The 27,749-nt window shown below is 34.2% G+C and overlaps 1 long non-coding RNA gene across 1 annotated transcript in view; it reads left to right on the top strand.

The window, feature by feature from the left end:
• The first annotated feature begins 4,038 nt into the window (after positions 1-4,038).
• LOC125960660 (uncharacterized) overlaps positions 4,039-27,749 on the top strand; it is a 55,182-nt gene continuing 31,471 nt past the window's right edge. Inside the window, exon 1 of the long non-coding RNA XR_007470549.1 lies at positions 4,039-4,189. This is a non-coding gene — a long non-coding RNA (uncharacterized LOC125960660). The remainder of the gene's footprint in view (positions 4,190-27,749) is intronic.

Below are 27,749 nucleotides of genomic sequence, written 5' to 3' on the forward strand. Positions count from 1 at the left end.
CAACTGGCTTTACAGATATAAAGATCATAAGGAGCTACTCTGAACAAGTGTATATCAACAAATTATATAACACAGATGAAGTGGGTAAATTCCTAAAAAGATACCAAAATTGACTCAGAAGACATAGAAAAACTGAATAGATCCGTAGCAAGTATACAGATTGAGTATTCAAAACAATTTTCCCACGAAGAAAAATCCAAATCCACATGAGTTTGCTGGTGAAGTATAATGATTATTTAAAGAATTAACACTAATCCAAGAGGGAAAAAACACTTTCTAACTCATTTTATGAGACCAGTTTTATCTGACAGCAAAATATTACAAGAATATTGATGCAAAATACCTCAACAAATTTCTAGAGAAGTGAATCTAGCATATGAAAAGGATTATACATCATGACCAAATGGAATTCACCACAGGATTCTAAGGATGACTTAATATCCAAAACTTAATCAATATAATATAACATATTAATAAAAAAGAAACATAAACACACAATCATAACAGACACAGAAAAATCATTTGACAAAATCCAACACTTTTATGAAAAAAATGCTGAAAAAGCTAGGAGTAGAAGCAAACTTCCTCAACTCAATGAAAGGATCTACCCAAACAAAACAAAACAAAGCAAAACAAAAATTAATTAACATTATACTTAATGATGAAACTCTGAAAGCTTTTCTTCTATGACCAGAAATCAGAGAACGATGCTGTCTTGGTCCATCCGGAACATTATAATGAACTACCATAGACTGAGTGGCTTATAAACAATAGAAATTTGTTTCTCACAGTTCTAGGGTCAGAGGAAGTCTGAGATGAATATGCTGGCAGATTCAGTGTCTGGTGAGAACTGGCTTCCTGGTCGAGACAGCTGTCTTCTTGCTGTGTCTTCACAAAGCAGAAGGGTGAGGAATCTCCCTGGGGTCTCTTTTAAAAGGGTGCTAATCCCACTCATGAGGGCTCTGCCAGCATGACTTAAACACCTCTCAAAGACCACACCTCCAAAACCCACCACATTGGGGGTTAGAATTTCAAAATATGAGTATTGAAGGGACACAGATATTCAGTCTATAGCAAGTTCAAAAGAATTCCTGTCTTTAAAGTAGGTAAAAAATAAAAATAAGAAAAATGTTGATTGAATCTATAAGGATTTTACATTACTTCTCCCACAAAGGGAAAAGAGAGAGAAGATCTGGTTTACTGGTGAAGGGCTTAGAACTTGGAATTTAAGAGATTTTGGTTTGAAGCCTGGTTCTTCCACAAAGTCCCACCCCTACCATTTCTGAGGCCCCAAAAGTCCATGTGTAATATATCTAAGTATTAAAAATAAAGCTATCAGGATGTTAAATAAAATATCTTCTCTCCTCCTACCTTGACAAATATATTTTTATAACAATCTGGAAGGCTAGAACCACATTGAGACTCAGAGTTCTCCCCAAGTTTCTGACCTAACACTCCCTCTTCTTACTTCCAACTCTATGCAGCATCATGAGGAGTCTGATCTACATGGACACGGACACACCACCTGCACAACCAACCTGAGTCCTTTTGAACCTGGGGTAAAAATCCTGAGTGGTATGGCTTAACCTTGGGAGGAGAAAACATCCATACTGGTGATGGAAGTAAGCCGGGGCCATTTGGGTAGGGATTCAGGAGTCCAGGGTCCTTGAGCATGGTCTAAGAGGGGCGTAATAGCTCTCGTGGGCATGTCCCTTTGCTGCTCAGGACTCCCTGCCTGTGCACAGAGATGTGGTCAGAGAAGGACCACAGTGGAGCCTTCTGAGGCATGCTTCCTCTTTGTCTCCAAGGACAGTACCGTTTCCACCAATTACTTGTGTAACATTCGGCAAGTCTTGTTATCCTCAGGTGGAGAATGGAGGTAATGCTTCATTGGATTATGAGAGTTAAAGAAAATCAAAATTAAAGAAAAAATATTCTGCATTGCCTAATACATGGAATAATGAGTTAGTTATCTTTCTCTCTTCCTCCTTTCATTGTTGCTTTAATTTCTCCCAGATTACTCATTTATATAATAAGACTAATATTAGTGCTTAATTCTCAGGACTGACATAATGAATACATCACATAGTATGTGTCAATGAAAAAAATAAGAGGTCAATAAGTGGCATACATGATCGTCAATAGATAAGGCAGTGAATTGAAAAAGCAAATCTCCACTTGGGAAAACATAAGTGGAATATATAACTATGTGGGAGTTTCTGGTAGGACCATCTTGATACATTTACATACAAATTTTTTTCCATTAGTTGACTTAGAAACTAATTCTTCCTTTAGTTTTAGCCAAACCTGATAATATACAAACCCAATTTGGGAAACACACCAAAGACTTATCACATAATCTCCGGTAATATGTGTCACGGAGATTTCTGTTGGTGCCAGTCCTCAGATGTTCTGCTTTCCCCTTGGCCAGCATCAGCAGATGGCATCTTTCAGCGAAGTTGGCCTGGAGGTGTAATTGGGGAAGAAACTCTGTGTGCATGTAATCTGAAAGCTGTCTAGATCCTGATAAAACAGGAGTCAGGGTGGGATTTTGAAAGTTAGCAGGAATCATCAACAGAGTGAAATATTCTCCTTACGTGAGTCCTGAATAGTCTTTCTTATCCAGTCAGGTTCTCTATCTACATGCATGTATAACATTATGAAACCCTCTGATTTTTTCTTTTCTTACAGCAGCTTTATTCAACCACCACTTCTGCTGCTGTACTCACCACACACTCCCGACAGCCTCAGTGAAGGTACAAATTTATCAATAAGCAGTGTAGCCTCCAGAATAGTCTAGAAAGTTCAATGAACTCTGATTCATGGAAACCTCTCAGATACTGATGTTTTAACTGATATTTGGCATGAAGTAAAATAGAGTTAGAGGATTTTGCATTGTTAATTTAAGGCATCATATTAACTTTTGGAAAAGTCAGTGCATCTCATATAAAACTCATTTAGTTGGATCAATAAATTTTAATGAAGATCTTTCTGGATACAAACAGGAAGGGAATAAACTCAACAAAATTTTTAATCTGTCACCAGCCCAGCTTTCTCCAATCAATACACTTTTTGTCCTGATTCCTTTTTAATGAGAAAAGTTGATTTTCCACTGCTCCCGAGTTCCTTTATTGCGAGAATATATTCTAAAATAGTAAGAATATATGGCCATAGCCTACTTATTTTAAAAGGAATATGTTTAACATGTAATCCATTATTTTGTCTATGTGAAGAGAAATTCCACTGAGAGATAATTCAGTGTGTAATATTTTTTAATATTTCAAAAGAATAATCACTTAAACTGTAATGTAATGTTAAATTTAATAGACAAATGTACAGAGGTCTGTGTGAAAAAGTTATTTTACTTTCTCCATATAATATTCTTAAAACACATTAAAATTCAATTAATTCAGGAAAATCAATCAAAGCCCTCTGTTTTACAATGCATTGTGCTGTATGCATGTGTATGTACGTTTGTGTATATGTAGAGAAATAGGGCTAGAGAGAGGGATAGAAAGAGAGAGAGAGAGAGAGAGAGAGAGAGAGAGATACAAATAGAAGGAAACATATAAAAATAGAAGTGAAAAAGTTTTTTCTGTATTTTCAAACTTCAGGAAAGTTACCTAAGTCTTTCTTTTTCCACAAGGCAAAGGGAAGGTACATATTAATGAATCCAACAGTACTATTCTTCTTTTCAATCAACAAAGCAGAGTAGGTAAGTATAGTCACAAATGAATGCAGAAACTAGAGTCAAGGAATGATAAATTAGAAATGGAGGATACCTGATAATATTTTACACAAAATACCTGAGAAATTTACACATTTTTTTCTCCTTCTATTTTAAATGATCCTCACCCTTTCTATGTCAAGAATTCCCAGTTAAGGTTTAGGAAGAGAAGGAACTGAGGAAGCCAATAGTTGGTTGCATTAGCTTTTCTATTTCAAGCTGTCGCAGCTGCAAAACGGCTCAATGTAACTCCACAGGGAGCGCTACCCAGCTATGCAAATGAATTCCAAATGTGACAAGTGCCAGCATGGGCGGTGGTGACTGTGGAGGCTGAGTGACTGCCACCAGTCTGTCTGATGGATTGACTCAGACCACCAAGGAGCCAGCGCCATTGATTTCTGCTCAGCCATCTCATCTCTGTGACCTCTCCCTGGAAGGAAGGAAAGGAAAAGAGAAAGAGAGGTACAAAGAAAAAATAAAATGTTTCTTTATCTACTTGTCCCTCCTACTCTTAATTACTTTCATCATCATAGCATTTCCCTTCACCACATACTTTACTCATACCAGAACCAGATTAATAACTAGTCTTTATTTCTCCTCTATTCTAATTATGTGACTTGGTTTAGCATTGCTTAATTGATATTTGTGTCATATTCTTTAGAATTTACTAATTGAAGAATAGAGATAATGTAGAGTTGTTCTGGTATGATATAAATTCTAAACCATGTAGGCAGAAAATATAAAATATTGTTAGTACTCTTTCACAAAGAAGCTCCAGTGTTATGTTATTTTCCATTTCGTCAGGACTCCCTGGCTTTGGTGAAATAATCCCTTGTTCCTGCATTGAAACATTTTGGTGGATGAGAGGTTACAGGAGAGAGGAGAGATGTAGAGTGAGAATGTCAGAAAAGGAGATAGAATTAAGAACCAAAATGTCCCAAAGAGGTTCATGGAAACTCTAGAAAGCAGTCCAGAATGTATTTATTTCAAAGTGGTTTTGTTCTCTTAATCTTCATCTGAAGTGTTCTAAGTCATTCTCCTTTATGAAAGCAGATTTTTCATGGAGAAGAATTGTACCCTTTGTTTAAGAGTTTAAGAGCTATCCCTCTTGTTTAAAGAGTTACAGTGAAGGCAACGATGGGATGGTAAAAGCAGGGCAGATGTACAGACAAGTTTCTGCTTATTTTTTCCTTGGGGATTCACACTTCAATTCCCATGACCTCTTTGAAATTCCTAACTGTGTTTGTTTTAAAAATTCCTTTCTTCACTTGTGTTCAGTTTGTAAGCAGAATTTAGTGGCAATATAAAAGACGGGGTATATGGTTGAAGAATTATTTTCTTTTTAATGGGGTTTCATCCTTAAGAGAGTCTTTAAGCAATAAAAGACATCAGAGGATAGATAACATCAAGATGTGGCTATAAGATCCACTTTCAGGGCTTCCCTGGTGGCGCAGTGGTTGAGGGTCCGCCTGCTGATGCAGGGGACACGGGTTCGTGCCCCGGTCCAGGAAGATTCCACGTGCCGCGGAGCGGCTGGGCCCGTGAGCCATGGCCGCTGAGCCTGCGCGTCCGGAGCCTGTGCTCCGCAATGGGAGAGGCCACAACAGTGAGAGGCCTGAGTACCGCAAAAAAAAAAAAAAAAAAAGATTTATGGATGGTCCTTTTGGAGCATGGTATAAGTCCCTATTATATTCATAGGAAACCCAGAAAGGATTTAAGAAGCTGGTATGAAAGAAAACTCCACAAGTAGCTTGGACTAAAAGGACCAGAAACAGTTTGTAGTAAAAGGAGGGGTCCGAGGTTCCTAATTTCTAGGATGAGGAAGCAGAATGATAGCTATTCAAGAGCAAACTTAAATTATATTTTTTAGTTTTAATCAGCTTTATATAAAACCTATATATGTATAGTGATTGTATAGTTCACTGAAGTTTGAAAAATACATGTACCTATGTAACTGCCACCATAATCAAGATACAAAACATTTCCATTTTCCTAAAAAGTTTATTTTGCCAGTTAATCTCCATCTACTCCTGTGCTCCATGCAACTACTGTCCCTTTTATATCACTATTGATATAAAAACATAAGCTATCCAATAGCCTATTAAAGTCTGATATCTATTAATATGTAGCCCTATTTCTATTAAAATTGTATAAGTAATTTTTTTCCTACAAAATAAATTTCAGCCTAAGATGTCAGTGCTGGTGAATTATATCAAACATTTAGGGAGAAAAAAATGTCAGTCTATACAATCATTTTTTCAGAAAATGGAAGCAGAAGGGACACTTCTCAACACATTTTATAAGACAAGTATAACCTTGCTTCCAAAACCAGATAAAAGAATTGCAAAAAAAAATTTAAACCAACATCACTAATTATATAAAAGTAAAACTCCTTAACAAAATGTTAGAAAATAAAAACCGGTGATATATGAAATGGACAATATGTTATAATTAAGGAAGTTTATCATAGGAATGCAAGGTTTGTTCAATATATTTTTTAAAAACTCAATAAAGGCAATTCACCAAATTAAGAGCAAAAAGGAGAAAAATATGAGTGAATAGATTAAAAAAACCACATCTGACAAAATTTTAAATGAATTCATCATAAAAATTCTCAAAAAGGTAATAATATAAAGAAACACCCTTAACCTGATAAAAGCTATCTACCAAAATCCTATAACAACATTATACTTATGAGTGAAAGAATGTTTTCTTCTATATTAAGACAAGACATGAAGTCTCTCTTCACTACTTCTATTCATATTGTACTTGAGTTCTCAGTGCAATATGGGAAGAAAAATACCTCAAACTTTACCAAATACAAAGAAATAAATCAGTTTTCTTTATTCACTGGTGGTACGTATATATGTGTAGAATATCCTAATAAATACACAAAACAGCTATCAGAACTAAAACTGTGTATCTAGCAGAATCAGATATTACAAGTTCATTATATAAAAATCAATGTATTTTAGTATACTAACAATAAGCAGTGGGAAATATATCTCCCTTTACACTTCTAAGAATAATTCCATCCCAATTTTTCTCTCCTCTTTTTCTGGTCCTTTAATTATATGTATGATCAATAACCTGACATTTTTATATACTTCTGTACTCTGATCATGTTTTTTAAATGTTACCTATGGGTTTCAATTTTGATAATTTCCATTTACCTGTCTTCAAATTTACTAATCCTATCTTCTGTTGCATTAATTAAATCTATTTCATGATCATTTACTTTCTGATATTGTATTAATTATAGAATATCTGCTTTGTGTTTAAGAGATTGCAATTATCTGTTAACATTCTGCACTTTTTAAGATCCATGACTTCCTTGTCCTCTTCTTATTAAAAATATGTATTTTAGGTAAAGATATCATCTATTAATTTCAGCAATTAGATTGTCTGTGTATCTACTTCTATTTTACTCTTTTCCTCTTGACTATAGGTTTTATTTTCTTGCTGTTTTCTTTGTCTCAAAAGTTCTTCCTTTGTCTCATAATATCTAGTAATTGACATTGTCATTATTCTTCCCCAGATAGTGTGTATTTTTTTTCTGTTAGGCTGATAGGATGAGGAGCTGAATCTGTGAACAATTAGTAACACATCTTGTCTGCAATTAGGGTGAAGCTTTGCTTAAACTTGGTCTACCTCTAGTTTCAAGTGTCCTACAGGAAAGAACTGTAGAATGTTTATGGCAAACCACTTCACATAATGGAGTTTTTTCTTCTAAGCACCCAAAGTGTATGAGAGATTAGCTTGCTTTTCAGCTCTGCCTTATTCACAGGCATGGGACGCTCTGGTTTTTAGCAAAGAGCCTAGCAGGGCTCTGTCTTTTCTATCCTGATAGTGTTTTCCTTCAGAGTTTTTGAAGTTTGCTTTTTCTTCCTGCACCACACAAGTTCAAAATCTTGGGATTGTGTTAAAAGGCAGAATTTTTGTCTATAATATGGGAGTCTTCTAGTTTGTCTCTGACTCCTCAGTCTGAGTTTCTGGTCCAGTTTACAGATTCTTTATAGCCCCATCCTTCAGATAAAGTTCCTTTGAGATAAATGATGATGGCTTTGGGGATTCTCTAGATTTGAATCTGTCATTCCACTCATCCAGCCATCAAATACTATTATTGTTAATATAATATGAATGCTATTGTTTTCTTTAATTATTGTTTTTAATAATTGCATATATTGTTTTGGCATAAAACAATACATAATGCAGTGGAAAGGAGAAAAAGTGGAATTCAGACATGGATTATTTGAAGGATGACTTATCCAGGATTCTAAATTTTGCTAAATTTTGTATTCCATGAAAGCTCCCACATTTATTAAAAGAATACAGTCATCAATCTTGCCTATTCAAAACGCAGCATTCATTAGAACCATGACCACTGAGCCACAAAATAAATTTCACAGCTGTTCATTCCCTGGAAGATTTGCTTGTATTTTTCTTCAGGTTTCTTCACAAAATTCTACTGGGTTTGCACATCTGTTTGAAAGCTCAGAGTACAACTGAAGTTATAATTTAAATGTAGATAATGCCCATAGCAAGAATTGTAATAAGAACTACTAATTATTGTGCACCTACTGTGTACTAAGCTCACTACTTGTATTACTATCACCTAATTCTCTCCTGGAGTTTATGAAGTAGGAATATTTGAAAATGCAAAACTGAAACCTAAATGAGAAATAACTTGCCCAAGGATACATAATGATAGCTCTATGATCCTGACAGTAAAAGAAGGAACTGTGATCATGGACACAAAGCAAAGTACCTTCAATAATAGAGCAGAAACTTAAGGTCATTTGTTGTGACATAATAGCTCCCTCCAACTCTGTTGGGGTCCTGAATATCACAGCACAATAACTGTTGTTCATAACGATGTTCCTTACAATATCAAATGACAAGATAAAATAATAGTTATTGTTTAATAAATCGGGGAACAATGAAATGCACTTTAGAAATATGTAGCTATTTCCAGAGTAGTCAGTTATCATTATGTAGTACTTAATAACTATTTTAACTTATATGTGAAAAATGAAAATAAAAAGCAAATTCTGTAAGAAAACATACCAAAATATGTAGACATCAATAGGATTAGTATGGCTTTTTTTTTTTACATTTGTGTATTTTTTTTCAAATTTTCTATTTGAAGGCAGGAAATAAAATCCATAAAATAATTTTTTTTCAGTTAAAAAATAAAAGATGCATTTATGGACATTGTGGACATCTTGATCTATCACTAGAACACTTCTGGTAATACCCTCATGCTTTTCAAAACCTGTTATTTTGTCACAGGTAATTACAGCATGACTTTTCAAACACATAATTATTTCGTCATTATGGATTGTAAATAAAAATCATGAGATTCCTAATTGTGTTTTCAGACTCTGTAAGGATAGGCCAGGTTAAGCTACAGTAACAACACCTATATAATCTCAGTTAACTAAGAGAAAATGTACTTCTCACCACCACAGTCTGTGCAAGTTGGCTACTCTCCATGCATTTGTTAGCTCAGCCTTGCAGACTGCTTTGATGTTATGGTTCCTCAGGGCCAAAACCTGTTCCCACATGCAAAGGTAAGAATTTGCCAGAGAGTCCAGAACTAGCAGTTCAGTGACATTTCAGTTCTGCCCACTTTTCCTTGACCAGTAAAGTCACTTGGCCACGCCTAATCTTGAAATGGTGGTGAATTTCCACAACCTTGTGCTTGAAAGGAGAGGAACAGGAAATGCTGTTGAGCAACCTTAACATCTACCACCAAAACACATACATGAAAAACAAAACACAATATCCTGATGCTTAGTCAGCAATTATTTTAATCTGCTGAAATGGATTATGCTATGCCAAGAACAACTAAAGTTTCCTCCAAAAAATAAGATTTTACAAAGACCTTCAGAAATTTGTTATAGAGCTAAAGGTCTGAAAATTAAGAAATTAAATGTCAAATTTAATTTAGTATAGACTTGATATATTAGCATAATATTTAAATTTTTTTTATTGAAGTAAAATTGATTTACAATATCATGTTTATTTTAGGTGTACAGCATGGCAATTCAGTTATATATATATATTCTTTTTCATATTGTTTTTCCCTATAAGTTATTAATATAATATTAATAACTAAAATTAAAACAATGACTAATTTGATTCTTAATAGACTAAAATTTGTATAACTTTTTTGGATTAGGTTAGAATTAAGAGACATTTTCTCTCATCTGAATATTATAAAATATTCAGTAGCAAAGAATCTTTTAATAACATACTGACTGCTAATGTGATGGAGAGAAATAGTTATAGAACCCATTTCTATAACTAGAGAAATAGTTGTATAAACTATTTCTATAACTAGAGAAATAGTTATAGTTTAGCAAGGCAATTTGTCCCCATTTTTATGTGCATGCAATATTGAGAAATATTGCTCTAGTTATTTAAAACATAATAAGAATGACGATGTAATAATAATAAGCAGCAGTATCCACTACTTTAGGTAATAGTTCATTTCTTTTAACTATACTAACATAATTGATATGTTTCAAAATACTGTAAGAACCATAGATTATACAATCATACTAAAATTTTGGAAATCTTTATTTAACTTCAGATAAACATTCCCTGAAATGTAGAATAAATTTTAATTTGATGGTATTTTAAATTAATTGAAATATTCATTTCAATGAATTTAATGAAAAGTCATTACTAAATTAAATGAGAGGTTATTCTCCATTTTTAGATTATCAGAGAATTTTTAAAAGCAAAGCTTGCTGCAGAGATTGGGGAAAAAATGTTTACGATACACATATCTTTTAAAGAACTTACATTTAGAACACATAAACAACGCTCACTGCTCAATAACAGAAATAAAAATTTAATCAAAAATGGCAACAAATAGAAACTTCACGAAGATGATATAGAAATAACCAGTGAGCATATCAAAAGGTGCTCAATATCACTGGTCATTGGGAAAGAGAAACTAAAGCTATCATGAGATGCCATTTTCCAATCCAAAAGAATGTCAAAATTAAAATTAATGACTAAACAAAATGTTGGCAAGAATGTGAAGAAACTACAACCTGCATACATTACCGACGGGAGAGCAAAATGATACAGCAATCTGCAAAATTCTTACCAAGCTAAATATACACTGAGGTTATGACCCAACAATTTTAATTTTAAGTACTATCTGCCCAAGATAAATGAAAAATGCTTACGTAAAGACTCATGTAAAATTTTTCATAACAACGCTATTTTAACAACCCCAAACTGGAAAAAAAAACTAATTTTTATCAACAAAAAAATGATTTTTAAAAAGTCAAACATACAATGGAATGCCTACTCAGTAATTTTATTTTAAATGAGCTATTGGCATATGCAATAACATGGAGGAATCTAAAAAAATGTTAAATAAAGAAGTTAAATATTTACATAAAGTTGTAGAACAAACAAGACTAATTTATAGTAATAAAAATCTGAACAGTGAGTAGAAAAATACGGAAGAGGAGCACAAGGAAAACTTCTAAGGGGATGGACATATTCTCTTTCTTGTCTGGGTGATGCTAATGTGTATTTGTCAAAATTAATTAAATTGTACACTTAAGGTGTGTGCATTGCACTATTTATAAACTTTCCCTCAATTAAAAAAGTCCAGAATTACTGTTTACTTATATTTATTTTTATGTCTTTATATCTCTGGTAGCTATTGGTTTATCTAATGTGTTCTTCATTTCTGCAATTTAACATTACAGTGATAACAAAATGTTGAGGCCTGAGCATTTCAGCTATCAGAAACAGCAGGTAAAAAACTCAAGGGACTGGCAAAGGCCATATCCACAACATCAGAGAACACTGGGGTGAGTGGGCCATGATGAGTAAGGGGAAGAGGGGAGGATGAGGATGCGGGGCGGGCAGGCAGAGCCAGATATGCAAGGACCTTTAGGTTTAACAGCACATGTAAACACGTCCCAATGAGATCCATTACTTTTCTTTGCCTTGTCTTAACTTTAAACAAAAACTTGCACAAAATGAGTTGGAAATTATAATTACTATTTTGACACAGTTGGAAAAAGTCCCTGAAAGTAAAGGCTTGCTTCTAATATTCCCTGGCACAAGCCAACATAAACAGTACATTACCTTGTGGTTGAAACCGCAATGCCACATTAAAGGAGAGTCCTTTGAGGGATTCCATATGGTTTGTAAAAGTTTGATTATAGCAGCTATTTCTGAAGGTTAAAGTAAGATCTTCCTTTTTCAAAAGTTCATGCATGAACACATACAACCCCCCACCAAATAGACACACACATTTAGACTTATATACCACACTAAATCCTTGGTAGATATCCAACTATCACAAATTAAATAATGTTGTAAGCTTTGCTTGGAGAATGGAGGAGAAATTAAGGATGTATGTTTGTGTGTTTTAAATAATATATTTTATATTTATATAAAGGTAAATATATTTCTTTGCATGTGTGTGCCTCTCTGAGTCTATGTAATGACAGTTAACATTTACATTAGTGATTTCTTTGTGCCGGGAACTCTTCTATGCATTAACTAAAGCACACCATGGCCTTATGAAGTAAATATACTATAATGATTTCCAGTTTATAGTTGCAGGATGTCTGGTTTTCATGTTTTTTTGATCTTAGTAGTATTGCTCCCTAATTTCTATATCCTCAATTTATTGGGGATTGCAAAATAGTTATTATTTATAAATTTATTATACTTTTTGTTAGGTAATTTTCTAATGAGACTCTTCCCTTCATCTTTTTGGTTGCCCATTGGTACAGTTCATATAGGAAAGTCAAGATAAATGCCCAATTTTAATGCAAATGCATTGTTCCTCTAGCATCTTCAGAAGGTAATGAATTCATTTTACTATATAATTTATTTAAATATATTTAATGAGATAAAATCCTTTACACATATTATCATTATTACATTTATGATAGTCCCATATTTTTGGCACTAAGTGCTTTTTCAAGCTGGCTCCTTTCTCCTTTTGACATAAACCCAATAATCTTTGATAATTTCCTTGTTTCATGTTCTTGCACATTTCTTTCTCAAGATTTAAGTTAATCTGTTTCTTCAAGAAGCTCTGGTTTCTTTAAACAGAAAATTGTATTTAAAGACTCAAATCTAAAATCTCTGGGCATGAGATATGCCTGTGTCTTTGGAGTTTCATTAGTTCTAGGCTCTTGGACTGAGCTTCAGGGCAAAGCTTAGCTGGGTCTTCTATATAGGGTCTTACAAGATGCAGTTGAGGGTCACCTGGGCTGCATTCTCATCTGGAGGCTCAAATGGGAGAGCCTCTGCTTCCAAGAGCATCAGGTTGTCAGCACCATTTGGTCAACTGAACCATTCAGTTCCTTGAGTTGTAGGACTGAGATCCTTGACCTCTTGCTGGCTCTTGGATGAAGACTGCCCTCAGGTACAAGATATGCTCAGAGTCCCCTGCCATTGAGCTTCCCTATCTTTGTTGCTTACTTCAAGATACCAAGGACAGTTCTTAGAGCAAATCTACTGGCAAGAAGGAGTCTTACACAGTGCAATTTGAATTCTGGATGTGACATCCAATCTTATTTGTCATATTCTGATGGTCAAGAGCATAACATAGGTTCAACCCAAAATCAAGTAGTGGAAATTATACTAGGATGTGAACTCCAGGAGGTGGGGATGATCAGGAGTATTCTAGAGTCTGATCATCACATATTTAAATGTATTTATACACACAAACATTTATTTACTTAATACCTATTCCATATCTTGTCTGTTTATGCTTATACATCTAATTCCCAGGACAACACAGTTTCTATTTTAATCCTTCCACATCTGTGTCTCCTTTCATTTACACAGAGATTTCTAGTTGTCAGTGTCACAGATGATAGAACTGGAATATCTCATCATTGCACATACAAATGTTTCAGAATAATGATACCAATACTAATAACCGAAGTAGGTTATTTTTTATACTCTATCTTCATTCTCTCCCCAGTTTTATATTTGTACTCTATACTTTCAGATCAGAGAGTTTTACGTACTATAATCTCCCACTTTTTCTTCCATTGAATCTTAGTTCTATAAGCAATTCTCTATTTAATGCTATCCACAAGTCCTTATGTAGGTGACTCTTCAGCCACTTTAATTTCCTGATGCTCATTCTTCAGTAGACTGATTCCTCATGCAGAGTCTAATGTTGTATCTTTCACAGGAAACCTGAAATATATCTGGGAAATTGGCATAGTTTTTAACCAGGATGAGCCTAAGTGTGCATTTTTCTTATCAATTCAGTTTAGATTTAGGTGGGTCTTTTAAATTTACAGATGTAGATATTTCCTCAACTCATGGGCATTTTCCTCTGTTCTTTGTATAATTCTTGTTTATCTTCCACATATGTATTTTTATCTTCCTGGAACCTCAACTACTTACAACCTTTACATCTTCTAAGAATCTTACAGTTTTCATCACTTTATATTTTCACTCTGTACAATGAAATATTAATTTCATGTGATTATTCTAAAGGCTACTAACACAGGTATAAACAATGACCATCCCTGTCTATATTTCTTCTGTTGAATTTTACCTGATAAGTCATGTTTGTTTTTATCTCCATCATATCTTTTTTATGATCCTCCTGAATCTCCTTTTTTCTTTTTTCACCTGCTGAATGCATTGTTTCTGTTTTCATTTATTTTATATGTCAACTCGGCTGAACCATGGTGCCCAGATATGTAGTCAAACATTATTCTGAATGTTCCTGTGAGGGTATTTTGGATGAGATTAACATTTTAATTGGTGAACTTTTAGTAAGGCAGATTGTTCTTTATAACATGTGTGGTCTCATCCAATAACTTGAAGCCTTGGCTACAAAAAAAGACCGATGTCCCCCAAGCAAGAGGGAATTCTGCCAGCCTAATGGCCTCCAGACTAGAAAAACAATATCAGCTCTCCCCTGTGTCTCCAGCTATGGGTTCTGTTTCTCTGGAGAACCCTAACTAATATATACACTTTCCTCTAACAGCCATACTTTGCTGACTGTTGTGTTTGCTCCAATCTTTTTCTCTCTTGTTGCTATTGGATCCTCTTGGATGTATTGTCATTTTTCCTGGATGGTTCACTGGGGCTCACATCTGTTTGCTGGACTAATCAACTCACCTTAACAGTGGAAGTCTCACAAGTGGTGAAAGACAAAGAGAAAGACCCTTTTAGCTTGAAAGGGTTGAATGGGCAGGATGACAAACACTGCCGAGGCATTTGGAGAAAGTTTCACTCATTCCCCTCTTCTTTTCTTCTCTTGGTCTTAAAATGTCCAGCCCAGATGAATTGGAACTTCTTGGCTTTCCAAGGGCAATGTTTGGTCAGATTCAGGTGGTACCAATATAGACTCTGCACAGGGATTTCACATTTCTGTGAAACAAGCTTTTTCCAGAGTCACTGGTTTTGCACACCACATCTCAAGTCTGCCTTTGGTGTTATCCAAGTTCTGTAGATCCTAACATTCCTCAGAATCAGGATGAGCGTACAGTTCAAATTTGACAGAAGACAGGGAGGAAGCTTGTTCAAAATTTAACTTCAAAAGTATTTCTTACATTCTTTGAGGACATCCTTTGTTTTTTCCCCTCAAATGTTCTATTATAATAAAAGTATGTTCTAAAAATAGGATACATTTTAACATTATTCATTCATCTTTCATTCCACTATTAAGCAGCCATATGGGAATACTATGATTAACTAGATACTGCAGGAACACACAGCACAGAGTAAGAAACAAGTAAGTTAACTAAGAATTTTAAAACAGTGTCATAAATCCTCTCAGAACTGTAAGCTCACATTTCTAAGGAGAACCAAATGATCTTTCTAAAACTGATTTTTTTAATCTTTCAATTTTGTATTGTGTTCTTATTTTGATTTATAAAAATTGCTTTAAGTCATTTTGTTATTAAAGACAGCAATATTTTTTTATTTGGAAAATAGGAACGGAATATTTTTAAAGAGAAGCTACACAAAACACTGAAATTTAGACTAAATGTTAGTTTTGTTTTCTGGAAATGTCTTAAAAATAACATTAGGGAATGATAAGGGTCTTTTTAGCAGATCAGCACATGTCTAATATATTAACCATGAAATATCCCTTTCAGGTGAGGGTAAAATACGGACCTATAATAGAATGTTGGCTGAGAGAGTTGTGTTTGCTAAATTTCCTAAGTAAGTGGAGTAGAAATAATTGGAACTATATGGGAATTGATCTGGAAGGCATTAAATCCAGGAGGAGGAGATGGGAGCAAGAAAGACTTAATACCTCACTGAAGAGAAGCTTTTTAATTATGTAAAATGTTTCTGTGGAAAATTTATCCCTTAAGGAAGTAACATGAGTTCTGAAACTGTGTTCCTGACACAGGCAAGTAAGTTTCTATCAAAAATTCTATAACTAAAAGGGAACTAGTTTCTCAGGAGAACCTATTTACCAAGCTAGGAAGCTGTACTACAATAAGCAATATATTTAAGTAGATATTCTTTAGTTGAGTTTTTCAGATAGAAATTACCGAGAGGTATCTTTATCTATAAGGATGGCACAGAGACTCAAGGAGAAACCTGGATTTCTGTCTGCTGTAGTTCTGAACCAAACCATTTTCAAGACATGAATATATTACTTATAATGTAATAAAAATAAAGTTGTCAGAAGCTAAACATGATTGTTAAAAGTATATTTATAAGAAAACTAAATTTATATGAGGGCTTCCTATCAGTAATCAAGATGTTTGATGAGGTGGAAAATAGGAAAACTACTTTTCAGAACAAAATAGATTTTTCTCAAAATAATTTCACAAAAGAATACAGAATTCAAAGATTTTTTAAAAATTCTTAAGATTTTGTAAGTGATAAATGATTGTTTATGATAAATGAGAAATAATACATAGACAAACATTTAAAACATTTTTCTAGCACTTTTGAAGGAAAATGTAGTGTATAGTTGAGTTTTTGGTCTCCATTTAATTCAGTCCTCATCTGATCCTTCACATCCTGATTTTCTGACTCCAGTGACTATAATTATCTCTGCTGATAAAAGGCTGTGAAAACCCAATAATGACACAGAGCAGGACCTCAATAGATTAAAATACTCTCTCTCATGCTCTGAGTCTTTTGAGAAAGAGACTTAATGAAAACAGAGGTTTCTCCCTTTCTTTTCTCCACTATGGTAAAAATATCACAATTATTTTTTCTCATTTCACCAATATATTTAAATATGAACCACAAAACCGCTTTTTTCTAGCTTTGTCTTGGTTAAGTCATCTGCTCAGTGATTTTCCTCAATATCACAGGTATAAAAATCGCAAAAATGTTTCCTGATTTTACGACTGATTATGTAGATAGAGAACTAATAGACTGAAAATAAGGCAAAATGCATGTTGTGTGTGGTGTGTGAAGTGGCCTGCATGACACAGTCTGTTATTCAATTAAACCTCTGGACAGCCTAGTGAAGATGGAAGATGTGTTTAATCTGAAAATACCTATAATCCAGGAACAAAAGCAGAGTCCAGAGGGACAGTCCATCTCTGTCCAGAGGGAAACGTGTTCAATTTTTCAGTAGAGAGCAAATCATAACCATTTCTTCTTTAAGAGACCGAGATTGACCAGTTTGGAAAAGTTGAAGTACTTCCATTTATAAAAGACTGCTTTTTATTTTTATTATAGACCATGAGAAAATGCACGCATAGTATATATTTAAAGGTTTACATTTGTTCAATAATTTTGTTAATTTAAGTTTCTAGTTCTAAATTCTATGCTCTATCATATGAAGAAAAGTAATGGATTCCTTTTTACAATGTAGAGGCAAACAGTCATTTTGAGAAACTTTTCCTGTAACATTGCTATATGAGGTCTACTCTTTTAATTTCCATATTTTCAAGAAACATGAGAACGTCTCTCCTTACCTGAACTGGTCTGTGAGTCTTTTATTATAAACAGGGACATTAGCCTATATATCTGAGGAAGCAGGTTACACAGGACCACCTTAATCATGAACTATATTAGGACTTGTTTGTAGGGACATTTTTAGGTGCCAGATGATCAGAAAATTGAACTACTTTTACTAATCCTTCCTTCCAGATTAGTAAATGTCATTTAAAATGTGGAAATACACTTAATGTACTGGATGACTCATTTCAGCTGCACGGTTACTGTCGATGTTCTAGAATTTCATTGGCTTCTAATGTACTGCTGAGGAGGAAGTGAAAATCTGGGGGACTTCTTTTTAATTTATAGCTGGGGATTTTCTTAACTAAAGGGGAAACATTGGGAGGCCATGTTTGTGCTCAGTTTGGTGCACACACACACACACACACACACACACACACACAGCTTTGATTGCCTTGCACACTGAGCTGGGATCTTTCATTTCATTCTCATGCATCATTTACAAATTGCTGCCATGGTTCCACCAAGTCAGCATATCTCACCGAGTTAACACAAAGTGAATTCGAAGGGACAAAATACATTCTGTGGTATCTACGCATGTTTGCTTCCATCCATTGATTGCGTTTCAAACACAAGTCAGTCAGGAAGAAAGATGAATACCCTGGGTAGGTGTTGGAAAGTGCGCAGGTCTACACTCAGAGGGGATATTCACCGAGATCAGGTTACAGCAACAATGAGGCAGGAGGTGCTTTGTATTCTAAACTTGGAACCTCAGGAAACAGATTTTACAATCTTTACGTAAACACCTGTGAGTAAGAGCATACCTATGAAACAATTAGGTATAAAGAACTTTCATGACTAAAACACAAATGTTTTATTTGTGAAACTAAAACTAAAACACACATGCTCCACGGCATGCGGGACCTTCCTGGACCAGGGATTGAACCGGTGTCCCCTGCACTGGCAGGTGGATTCTTAACCACTGTGCCACCAGGGAAGTACCAAGGGATATTTTTTAATACTCCTTATTTTGTCCTTTTATCAATGGTAAAGATGGAAGTGAGGAATCCATATAAACAAAAAAGCCACCAAAATATTTTCCTAATATCTTGATGGCATTTACACTTAACACACACTAAAAGTTGCCTTAATCATTTCTGTTTATTCTTTAATCTTATCTCAGAAATTATTTTTTCCCAGTATCCATTTTTTTTCTCAGATCATCTTCCCACAATATAATATATAAACCTAGGTTTTAAAATCCAAAGCCATATGTGGAGGAGGTGAGTGTCCACACATGATCTTGACCAGCTGGAGGGATGTTGTCAGACTGCCATTCAGGCCAGATCATTTTTAGTAAATTTTTTAAACACAAAAATATATTAAAACCAATCAATGCTTTATATCGTTAAATGGAAAAAAAAATATTATCCTTCTCAAATAGTGTCTTTGTTCTGTGCTCAATTGAGTAAAATATTGAAATGCTCTAATGGATATTTTATAGAATATCTCATTGGAGAAAATTAGCTTGGCACTTAATTTTTGTTCAACAGTAAATGAGCAACTATATTACATATTGTAGGAGAAGAAGTACTGTATGTTGACTTTGCTTTCTGTCTACAGTATAATTGTTAACTGAATCTTTATTGAGTTTGTGTTTTTATTTGTTTTATTTACGTGAGTCACTGACAATTCCACAAAAATTTAAAAATCCATCTTAAATGGTCTTTGGCCCTCAGCATTTTAGCTGGTTACTACAAATGCCTAGGCAAGGCTGATCTGATATCTCTGCAAGATGCACGACTGAAATAGAGTTTTATAATAGATACCTACGGCCTGGCTAGCCAGTAGAGATACTTAGACCAGAGGCCAGGCTGCTCAGCAGGAAGCCACAGCACTGAGCCTAACTGCTGTCAGTCTCATCTCTGACACAGGGTGTTTGTCTCTAAAGAAAATCAGAAGAACAATTGTTGGTGGATGGCACTATTTCCTCTGAGATCTTTTTAACTAACACCATTTACAGTGGGTAACCACTTCTAGAATATGGAACATAAAAGCCACCAGGTGGAATAATAAACGCTGCCTCATTTCATTAGATTTTTCCAATTGAGTAAAGGTCTCAGAGTCGCATTCTTTTCACCACTTAGGAAAAAGTACAAGGAAGCTCTCTCGTAATACCCCTCCCCTCAAAAACAAAACAAAAAGAAGCATCAAACACACACACACACACACACAGATGCATCTACTAACCAGGGCCTGGTAGAGAAGCACATATCCTTGAGAATTTAGCTGCAGGGAGTGGTCTTTTCACCTCTTTTCCTTACTGACTTTTTCTTTAATAGATGTGATTCATTAATAATTCCATGGAGTGAGTGCTGGAATATTAAAAAAAAATCTTTCTATTATGAATCATAGATTCACAGAATTATAAGGTTGGAAATAATCCTAAAACTACACTTGTTCAGCTTGGATTTCTTCCACCATGAGTGTCTCATCTACATTTAATACCAGGAGTACTGGAAACAACACATTTTCTCACGAAATTCAGTCAGAGTGCATCTTCCTATGTGTAAATCCTAACCTGCAGTTAACGACCCTACCTCTTAGGACAATGCAAAAGGCTAATTCCCTTTTATGTGACAGTCTTTCATATTTCATATTCCCCCAAAGTGATCTTTTTTACAAACAAAACTTATTTCAACAGCTTCCTGTAGGACGAATGTGTTGCTTCATCATTCTGGTGTTGGTATTTAAAATATGTTCCAATTTTCCTATCTTCATCTTCAAGTGTGTCTGTAACAACAGTCGTTGGGGATGCCAGAATTTCCAGGAAAATATTCACAAGTTCTGTTTTAAATCTCCTCAATGATCTGATAATTGGTGGTTCATCTCCTAAGCTGCATTCCTATATAGAAAAAGCAGAGACAACTGAGATAAAGATTTTATTTTACAGAATAAGACATTGCATTCCCTTGGTGTATGTAACATTCCTGTGACTCCTTCACTCCTTTATAAGTTTATTTACTCATCAATATATTCATTCATTATAAATGTACAGGGCTATGTGCTAGGTTTATAAGATATATAAGAAAGAAGCAGTCATTGATCCTGGTACCAAGAGATCACATCATTAAAAAACATAAAATGCATTATGGAAATAAGAAATATGGTATAGAATGTAATTTGTGTAACCTGATTCCCTTAAGGTTGAGTGTCATGATGATTCAGATATTGGGAGATTATTTTTAGGTGGGAGTCAATTTTATTATTTTATGTTAAGATTGCTATCCAATTTAATATTTGAACCATTATATATATGTATGTATGTGGATATATATGTTTTTTTAAGTATTTAGCTGTCTTTGCTTTGGTAGTAAATTATTAAAGCTGGAAATTTTGTTGTAAAGGGGAAAACATATTTTAAAGTGTACTGTAGTGTACTGTGTATTGGCATTTTTATAATCATGATCTCCAAATATATATAAATCTAAATTTTAAATATATAAATATATTATATATAAATAAATATATAAATCTGAAATATTAAATTATAGTTTGTATAATACTTTCACTTCATCATTAATGAGATGTTATCAATGCTGGTATTTGTACTGGTCCTAACAAACCCTTGAAATTTATGTTCTACAATCCAAGCAAACAAAACCAAATTGTATTGAGGAGTTATCTGTGTATCCAGGCATCAAGATAGGTAGATTTACATTTATTCTTCTCAAAAAGCTTTCAAAGTGTTGTTATTAGTTCCAATATTCCAGAAAAAGTAGTCAAATTTTAGATGTGTTGAATCATTGACATTGACATACAGCTAGTAAATTTCAGGTCCTTTTCTGATGTTACTTCATACGGACATGGGTTAAATGTTTTACATTTTTCAGGCCTTCACTGGTGGCGCAGTGGTTGAGAGTCCGCCTGCCGATGCAGGGGACACGGGTTTGTGCCCCGGTCCACGAAGATCCCACATGCCGCGGAGCGACTGGGCCGTGAGCCATGGCTACTGAGCCTGCGCGTCCGGAGCCTGTGCTCCGCAACGGGAGAGACCACAACAGTGAGAGGCCCGCATACGGCAAAAAAAAAAAAAAAAAAAAAGTTTTACATTTTCAGACAGTATTTTCATTGTCATGCTTACCAAAATTGCTCATTTTGCCAAAATTACTAGGGAATTGTAGGATATGTGATCAGAGAAGGGACCATTTACAGGTGCTTCTCGATCACAGTGATTATGATGACCCGCATCTGTAATTATAAGAAGCTTAGAGAAGGCACAAGGAATGGACATTCCTCCTTCTCTGGTGTTTCTGTTGAGGGCATCATCCAAATTAGGCCATTTTTTTAAAGACATAAATGTGAAATTCACATAGCCATCAAAGTAAATTGGGGGACTTGATTCAGATTCTATCCTAAAGCAGTTCCAATGAAAACTTACTGTAAATCATCTAACAGCCAGATTTTTTTTTAATGTTAGTTGTGAAAATAGAAGCATGCATTTGATATAGCTTCAGTCTCTGCTTTCTTTAATGTATTAGGATAATGAGGTTAGTGTCTGTTTGTGGGAAATGGATGATGACATTCATTATTGATCTCTGGATAGGTTGAGAACAATATTATAATAATCCATACCAATCAGCTTGACCTTTTACTGATTTGACCTTTACCTTGAGTGGGAGGAAAAGGAAGAATAAAATAAAGGTGTCTCCATGAGTGACGTATAACATAGGGCTTGTCACATCCCTGGACTTTATTATTATTTATCATTAAAGCACAGTGATCTGTCAAGCCATTAATCTCATTAGAGACTGTAAATCCGGAGAACAGATCGTGATGAAGCTTCAGAGGATCTTCTCAGCAATAAATTATAAACATTTTTCAAGGTCTTTATAAGAAAATGGACCTTAAAAGCAATAAAGGAGCTGCAAGTATCTGTCACAGCTCAAATATCACCACTGTAAAGTTTTCTGGGATCTTCCCACTTATAATCGAATTCTCCTTCCTACATACTATGCCTCTATTATAGGTCATAGATTATAATCAGAGAATATGAGCCCTGTGAAGGCACTTAGAATTAAGTGATGGCTAATGACACAAAGCTCATTAGAGGGACAGGGACATTTTTTAGAACATCTGTCTCCCCCAGTAGAATATAGCTACTGGACATTAAACCTTGTCCTCCCAACTATGTCTGTAACCTGCGCTTCACATCACAGAATATTAGTGAATAAGATGGTCCAGGTGAGAAAAGCAGATCAGGGAAAGAACGGAGAAGTGTACAATTGTGGGCAACATTTCAGGCTCTGAAATGGGTAAAGAGGCTATTGAAGCAGGAGGAAGGAGTCTATGGACACACAGGTGAGGCAGCATAGAAATGAGAGAACCGGCAATCAGAGAAGGAGTGTTCATTTCGCATAAAAGCAGCTGTAGATCTTCAACACAGGCTCAGGATTATTTAATTACAAAATTTTAAATTAGCTTTATTTCCAAATTCATGAAAAGCATGGTTGTTCATTCTGCCGATCCCTAAACTGCACATCTTCATGATTACTGTCACTTTTGAGTCTCAAAGATGTCATAAGCATGCATAGAGCAGATCTATAATAAGCATTAAGCAGCACTGTGCAGTGTTTAACAGTGTGGAAGCTCGTGCCAGCAGGCGAGTTTCAAATCCTGGCTCCAATGACTCACTGTGTGATTTGGGACTGTCACATTATACCTTAGAGCAAAAGTTTCTATGAGAAAATTTTCAAGATTGTGCATTGGTCAAGAATTAGATATAACACCAAAAGCATGATCCATAAAAGAAAAACAAAGGCAAACTGGATTTCATGAATAGTTAAAACTGTAGCACTTCAAAAGACACTATTGAGAAAATGAAAAGACAAGTCACATACAGGAAGAAAACATTTACAAGACATTTCTCTGATAAATAACTTGTATCCACACTATATAATGTACTTAGACAAGTCAACAATAAAACAAGACAAATAATTCAATTAAAATGGGAAACAAATTTGAATGGATATTTCACTAGAGAAGATATAGTATCGGCTAATAATGCATGAGAATGGGTTCAAATGTGTTTGCAGGGAAATGCAAATCAAACAAAATACCACTTCATGTCTGTCCACTAGAAGGACCATAATCAAAAAGACAGAAAATGCCTACTGCTGCTGAGGATGAAAAGTGGAAACCCTTATATATTTCAGGTAGAAATATAAAATGTTACAGCAGCTTTGGAAACGGTGTGGCAGTTTCTTAAAAAGTTAAATATAAATCACCCAGAAACCAAGCCATTCCATTCCTAGGAATCTACCCAAGAGAAATGAAAATATATGTCTACACACAGAAATGTAGCAGCATTATTCATAATAACCCCAAACTGGAAAAATCTAAGTGTCCATCAACTAGTGAATAGACAGACAGAATACAGTAAGTTCATAAATTAGCATGTTATTCAGCCTCAGAAAGGAAAGAGCTATCAATAAATGCTACAACATGGATCAACCTCAAAAATATTATGAATGAAAGTGATAGAAACCAGAAGTAAAGCATATATATGGGAATGGCTTATATGAAGTATATGGAAAATATAAACTTATAGAGACAGAAAGCTGATGAATGGTTTCCTTGGGCTTAGATTGATAGCAGGTAACTGAAAACAGATTCAAGGGAGCTTTTGAAATGTTCTAAAACTCTTGTGGTAATGTTTGCACCCTTTATAGTTTTACTAAAATCATTTAATTCTACATGTAAAATGGGTGAATTTTATACTACGTAATTTATCCCTCAATAAAGCTCTAAAATATACATGAAAGAAAATAAAGTAAACAATACTTAAAAAAGCATTACTTACTCTTAAATGTCTATTCAAGTTCCTGAAAATAGGAATATATACATGGTATAACCTATAACAATAACAACAAAATACTACCGACTCCACGGAGATTTTACATTAACTAAGAGGATTCATGTAAACTGCACAGCTCCATTGCATGTTATATGGAAGGTATTTAATAAACGTTGGCTAGTAACTAGTTATTATTTTAAAGCTATGTTAATAATCATCTCATATGCATATACATACAAGCATGTTTATAACCATTTTACATATTTAAATATATTCCATTTGATTGAATTCTTTCTCTTACATCAAAACTAGATTTTTTATGTCACTCAAATGTAGTTCACAAAATTGCACACTTATTCATTTAAATGATCACATTATTTTATTTTTACATAAATTATTTTCTAATAAATCTCATTCTTCCTGAATTTTCTTTCCATTTTTTATTATGAAACATATGATTGAAATAGAACAGGGTAAAAATGTTTAAGCATGGTTTAAATAGTAGAAAAGTAATGAAATAATAAAATTAGAATATTATCAGTAACTTACTAGCTCCTGCTTGCCACTTGCAAATCCCAACTGATAAAGTTCTCCCCAGAAGTAAGTGCTATTCTGATTCTTGTGTTAATTATTCCCTTACTGTTCTCTACAGCTTTAATAGCTGAGTGTGTGTGTGTGTGTGTGCGTGTGTGTGATTAAAAGACATGTTGGTTAATTTTGGTTTTGAACTACATATAAATGGAACTGCACTATATGTATTGTTTTGACTTTTCACTCAGCACTGCATGTTTGAGATTAGTACATGTTTTAGGTACTCAATCTAATTTTATTTTCACTGATGAGAGAATTCTATTGAATGGATACTTTGCAATCATTTTTTCATTTGATAGACAATGTAGGATGCCCCAGGTTTTGTTCTTATAGATAATGCAGCAATGAACATTACTACATGCCTTGTTGGTACATATGTGAGATCATCTCTCTCTAGTTTACTGCTGAGTGGTAGCATATACACAAGTTCATATTTACATGTTAATGCCAAATAGTTTCCACTTCTCTTGTACCATTGACCCTCCAATTAGCAATGTCTGTGGGTTCTTATTGTTCCACAAGTCTCACTAACATTCAATATGTTTAATACAGCTTAAACGTTTTTCCAATCTGGAGAATGTGGAATGGAAATCCATTATGTTGTAGATTTGCACTCTTCTGAGCGTTAATGAATTTGAACATATTTTCCAATGTTGATTAACCATTGCGTTTCCTCTTCTGTTGAAGATTTATTTCAGGTAATTAATAAAGTGGCTACTAAAATAGTTTACTTAAATATTTTCTTGTTTATTGATACTTAGAAATATTCTTTTGAATTTTGATCTTACATCCAGAAATGGTGTTAATTTTCCGTATTAATTCTATTAACTTATTTGCAGATTCTTCAGGATGTTTTGTACAGACAAGCATATTGTCTTTAAAAGGAAAGTGTTGTATCAGTACTGATGTTTCCTTTCTATTCTTACAGTTTTCCTTCCCCTTGACTTACTGTGCTAACTAGAACATACAGGTTAATAAAAACAGAAGTGGTGGTACAGGCACTTAGTGTTGTCACAGACTTAAAGAAAATGCTATTTTATAAGTTTTTAATGGATATCATTCCAAATGTTTCTATAAAGGTGCCATATTGCCTCCTTCCTTCTTTCTTTGGATTTAGTTTGCCTTTTTATAACTATCTCCCTATGTCTGATGCTTAGCTTATTACATTTTACCATTTTCTCTTTGAAGGCTTAAGAGTGTAATTTTGCCAGTAGATAACACTATAAGTACATGCTGGAAGTTTTTCTGTGTAGTGTTTTTGCTAATGTCATGTTTTTGATATTTCTGATTATCATTATTATTTCTCCTTTAATTTGTGAGTTATTTAGAAGCATTTTCCTTAGTTTTACAACATATATGAATTTTGGATATGGAAATTGAGATAAAAGATCAGATCTACATGATACTTATCCTATGAAATTAGTTGCGATTTACTAAATTTACTAAATAATCCAAAATGCAGCAAATTGTATATAATGCACCATTTATGGTTGATAAAAATGTTCATAATATAGTTTTAAGGTTCAGTTATATATGTACATATGATTATTTCCTACAATATTTAAACATTTTATACCATTACTGATTTTTGTTTTCTTGATCTATTAGTTACTGAAAGAGGTCTCAATCTGTCAGATTTTGTCTTCTATATCTCTAGGCTGTGTTATTAAATGCACAATACAACTATAATTGTGCATTAATTGTATTCATATATTATAATTCTTAATTACAATGACATCTTCCAGCTATATTAAAATTTGTCATGATGAAATATGTAGCAATTTTTACCCTTAAACTCTATTTTTGTCCAGTAATAAAGAGTGATACCAGCTTTCTTTTGCTTGTTATTTTCTTGGTAAATTTTTTCCTAGCCATTTTCTTCCAACATTTTGGTACCATTATACTTTAGATGTGTTTTGTAAACAACATAGATGATTTTTTTTTCAGTTCTTTATATCAAATTGTGCCTTTTAACTGCATTATTAAGTCCATTTACATATGTCATAACTACCATCTTCTTTGTGCTATTTTTCCTATAAATATTTCTATTGTCTAATTTTTTGTGTTTTTTTTTTTTTTTTGCGGTACGCGGGCCTCTCACTGTTGCTGCCTTTCCCGTTGCTGAGCACAGGTTCCGGATGCGCAGGCTCAGCGGCCATGGCTCACGGGCCCAGCCGCTCCGCGGCATGTGGGATCTTCCCAGACTGGGGCACGAACCCGTGTCCCCTGCATCCGCAGGTGGACTCTCAACCACTGCGCCACCAGGGAAGCCCTATTGTCTAATTTTTTTAACCATCTTTCTTCCTTTTGAATTTAGAATTTTAGTTACTGCCATTGTTTTAATCTATTAATTTTCAAACTACACTTTTCATTTCTATTCCTGTGCTGGTCACTCTACAAGGTCTAATACTAGGCAGTGTCATCATCCTTTCCACCAAGTACCAAATTGGGACGTATTGTCCCAGGCATGCCCTCTGGGATCATGTGCTATGTTTTCATGTATTTTAAAACATTATTTAATTTTTAGCATCATGAAATATTTTCTTACCGAAGCTTTTTGTATTTACTTAGGATATATTATAAATTTTCTTCACATTTGATCTGTGATTTGTCTTTGTCCTCCAACTACTCTAAAGTTTGTTACCTGTCCTGTATTTTCAATGTAATATA

Source organism: Orcinus orca, chromosome 12 (assembly GCF_937001465.1).
Source record: "Orcinus orca chromosome 12, mOrcOrc1.1, whole genome shotgun sequence".
NCBI classification, from domain to species: domain Eukaryota; kingdom Metazoa; phylum Chordata; class Mammalia; order Artiodactyla; family Delphinidae; genus Orcinus; species Orcinus orca.